The following is a 4,701-nucleotide window of genomic DNA, read 5'->3' as shown; positions in this document are numbered from 1 at the left end:
GGCTTCGTTTTATGTTGCAGGGGGTGGGGGGGGGGATGAGTCTTGTTAATTTTGCAGCTATGTGTAAATTTGTGCTGTAAAAATGTCAGATTGGCTTTACTTGCTATCCAAAATGAAAAATCTGACATGCTTCTATATTTCACAGGAGCTCACCCCTATGTGTGCAGCACACAGGTGCCAATTAACATCGACCATGTCACGCCAGTTCAAGACAAACTCAGATAATATATACTGTATATACAGTATACACTGCACAGGGCAGCTTGGACAGCTTTTTAATGAAATGATAAGAAGAAAAACTTAATATTCACAATTCCATTTCCGTTTCTAAAAAACTATGTCATGGATGACAAAATATGAATATTGATAAATATTTTGCTCAGAAATAGCACTTAAGCATCTTTACAGTACAAGACTAAAAAAAGACTACATCTCAGCAAATACCGGGATTAAATACTTATATGTATTTAACATTGAATAAAGTGCCCTCATTTTGGAAGCCTTAAGCATATTCTGTCTTTGGCATGTGTCAGGTGTAAGAAACTGATGTACTGACTGATCTTTCACCACTGATAAGCTGATGTTTTAGTGATGTACATAGTGAAATTGTGTGCCCAGTTATTTTTAACCATGTGCAGAAGTTCTTCAAATACTTTCAGTTGAACAAAATTATTTTTTTTCCCCAAAAATATGCCTGACGTAATGCGATTAAGCATAGCATGAACTTGTGTTTGGGTTTTCACATAAAGGCAACTTTAAATTTGGATGGCCGACAAGGACCAAAAATATAGGGCTTTTATAAACCAATACAGATAAGAATATCATTTCACCATTAAGGAAAAACCATGCAATGGATCATTACTATATTAGCTAAAAAATAGCAATTACAGAACAACAAAGCATGTCTCATTTAGGGCACTTTCTTTATAGCATTATTTTAATTAATCCAAAATGTCTATTTAGTATTGCATTGTTATTCCCATTAAGTGAAAAAACATGCTAGTGCTGACTAATTTTTCTGTATTAAACCTCTGAGATCTACTTTTCTGTAGTTACTTAAATGACATGTAGCAGGGTAATTGTGCCTTCATATGTAACAGTACAGTACTCACATATTTGCCAGATTTCCAATTATTCAACCAATTAGCAAGGGTCCCAGAAGCCTGTGATTTCAGTTTATACTCCCAGACAGGATTTCCTCATTTTGCAGCTGCAATTCTTTAATTAGACTCAAATCGATGAGCACTCTCATTTACTGAAAGAGAACCACATTTTTTTAAAAATTCTGATATGACATGTTTGTAAGAATATCTGTATTATACATTGTTCTATTTATTAACGAATCCACCTCTTGATGATTTAAAATACAATTTGGAGAAGAAGATAAAAAAGAGCCCAAAGTACCAGGTAAAGGCTTGATGCTGTGGTTCACATAGCTCTCATTCCAACCTGTTAGTAGGCATTTCTGACAAGGGCTTTCTGTAGTTTGATAATTGAACAAATAGGCCTACAGGATAAGTTTGCTGTGAAAATCACTTGGTTTGGGTTCCAGGAATGCAGTTATGTTGTATAACTGCACCTTATTTTACAACTGTAAATCACTGCCTGAAGGATGAAGCCCTTAATTTCCCTTTCACAGGATATGCTTGATTGGTAATGATAGTCCCAAAACCCTGCAAACAATGTCTTGGCAAACCACAGCAGCCCCTTCTCAGAACTGCTACTGGGAAGGTTTAAGAAAGGAACTCTTTCAGAAAGTTACTTAAGAATCCCTGGAAATTTTTTTTTTCATTGGTCTCCCAAGAGCTACATGGGGGAAAAGAAAGATATCATGAGCTCATCATTGACTGACAAAAACAGACGCCACAGGAGTGTTTAGTGTTGGCTACAGTCTTTGCCTCTGTGCCATTTCAAGGAGTGGAAACAGAAGAAAAGGTTCTGGAAAACAGCTAAAGCATTGTGAGCAAAACCAAACACAGGTACGTGGCCAAGAAAACATTCGGTCAGTGAGGAAAGGTGACGCTAAGAGGGATTAACCATTCATACATATAGTGCCCTCCAAATTTCTTCATAGCCTTGTTGAAATAGTAACATCATGATTTACCGATTGAATAAATCTAAGCTAAAAACTAAAAACGCTATAATGTAATTGCATTGCACAGAGCTGTCATATAAGCAATATTTGGCATAAAAAGTCCACACAAGGGCCACAGTTACTCACACCCATTTAGACTGTATTTTGTAAATCCTCAGGCAGGGGTTACACTGACCAGACACCTCCTTCAGTGTACCATGGGGTCTTGGCACTTCTGAAGGGGCATTTTTGAGCATTACTTTAACCAGAATTGCTTTAAATCCATTAGACTGATTTCTGTGTATAAATTGTCTTCTTGAGTTTGAACCATTAATCTTTGATTTGCTTGAGGTCTAGAGATTGAGATGGCCAGTGGAGAACATTTATTTTGTAAGGAATTAACCATTCCTCTGTCGATCTGTATGTTTTGGATCATTGGCATGCTGGAATGTGCATTTTCATCCAAGCTTGAGCTTCTTGGCAGATGAAACCAAGAGTTTGGCCAAGACATCCTGGTAGGTTGCAGGGTTCAAGATTTCCCATATCTTAACAAGGACTTCACAGATGCAAAAGAACCCCACAACATAAAAAACACTGATATATTTCAGGGCAGGCAGTAATATTTTATATACATGAAGATGACTTTTTTCATTCCAGCTATTACCTCCCGAACCGCTTGTTTCACAGTCCATGGTGGCAAGATACACTTGCATCCTCTTCCTAGTGGGGTGGCCAGTACCAACCATCCATTCTCTGACTGCTTCATCCTCTTCAGGGTCACAGGTGAACCAGGGCAGGATCCTATCCTGGCATGCAATGGGCACAAGGCAAGGTATGCCCTGGACAGGATGCCAGTCCATTGCAGAGCACACACAGACATGCACACACTCATGCCTAGGGCCAATTTTCTCAGAAGCCAATTAACCTCCCAGTATATCTAGATAGAAAAAAGAATCTCTTTAGACTTTGGGAGGAAACTGACACAAACATGGGGAGAATAAACTCCACACAGATAGCACCCCAGGTCTGGTTTTGAACCTAGGGCTTCAGTGCTGTGCAGTAGCAATGCTAACCATAGCAGTACTGTGTTGCATGCCACTATACAAGTAGCCTGAAAAATTCTTAATTATGGACACTACGGAGAAAAGGGGTACTCAGCTTTTTTGAAGATTCTTTAATAGGCACTCCCCAACTTGTGGAGATCAATGATCAGTCTTGCCTGCAGTCTTCAGAGATCCCTTCGACCTCAAGCATGTCATATAGTGTTAGAAAATGGCTTCTGTGCTACACCTCCCTCAAATACCCCAGAGAAACCGGAAGCTTTTCTCAATTTGTTTTTGTTGGATTTTACTTAAATATTTTTAGGGGTGAATAAATGAGACCCTTGTGCTTTCTGGAATTAAGACAAATATGATTTTACTCTGTGCAAAGAATTAGAATTTTCTCAAGCAAGATAATCCAATCCATAACATATTTGCATTCCTATTTTATCAGGGTAGTAATCAATCTAGAGGGAACTGAATGTATGTAATATATGTACATATTTCAAGAGCGTATGCATATGTAAACACATACTGTTTATTCCTATATACAGGGCTGGCCACCTTGAGTAATGAGATCAGAAAGGTGCCTTACCCAAGAGAAGATAAAATGGACAAAAATCCTAGGTAAAGGTTAGGAATACTTCATCTTAAATAATTTGTTTTACACAGCAACTGAAAGGACTGGCTGAAAGTACAGTGGAATGCAAAAAAAAATCTTTGGAGGCAGAAGTGCTTAGTTGAGTTTTCTTGCCCACACAAACCATACAATTTCAGCTTGATGCCTTTTGGATCCTCAAAGAGAAGACGCAGCACACAGCTCAGGCCCCAGTAGTGGTAGCAGGGGCAAATATTAGTTCAACCAGGACAGCATTTTGCCTAATGCCAGGCCTGGTCAGCATATACACAGTATACTGTGAAGACAAAGCATCCTTATGTATATAAAATGATTAACATTTTCTGTGCAGAATCTTAGATGCAATTAAACCCACCAATATGGCACACAGATATCGAGCCCTTGGAACTCCCCAAGTGCTAGAAACACAAGTCAGATCAAATTTTAATAATGGGAACTCTTTTGCATGTTCAGCCCTTTATAACCAGGCTTCTGAACAATGGGAGCAATACACACCAAAGTGTGTGTCATGACGCGCACTGCACTTAAGGCAGCAATTCGTGGGTAATGCTTTGCTTTTAGTGCCCCGATATTAAAAATGAATGCACGTTTCGGACAAAGAAAATCTCAGAGCAGCGAAGAAATGAGTAACTAAGGAATGTATTTATTGGTAGGCGTTTTATATATTTGTATTAATCTATTTTAAAAAAAAAATATTTGCTTTTGATTTGTCATCTAAAGAAAAAACAATCTGGTAGATTCAGGAAAAACGTCAGACGCCAAGAGGTGGATACAAATTAATACCGTATAGCTGTCAGTGTCTTGCCTTTAGACTAAAAAGAAGCACCAGCAGGTCTTTACAGTACAAGTAAAAAATGCAAACTACCATCGCTCATTAATTTCCACCAGTCACATGGAATTCTTATTTTTTTAAATGCAGTTTTTGGTTAGGAATAACACTGACACAACTG

Source organism: Lepisosteus oculatus, chromosome 13, assembly GCF_040954835.1.
Source record: "Lepisosteus oculatus isolate fLepOcu1 chromosome 13, fLepOcu1.hap2, whole genome shotgun sequence".
NCBI classification, from domain to species: domain Eukaryota; kingdom Metazoa; phylum Chordata; class Actinopteri; order Semionotiformes; family Lepisosteidae; genus Lepisosteus; species Lepisosteus oculatus.
This window is presented reverse-complemented; position numbering follows the sequence as displayed.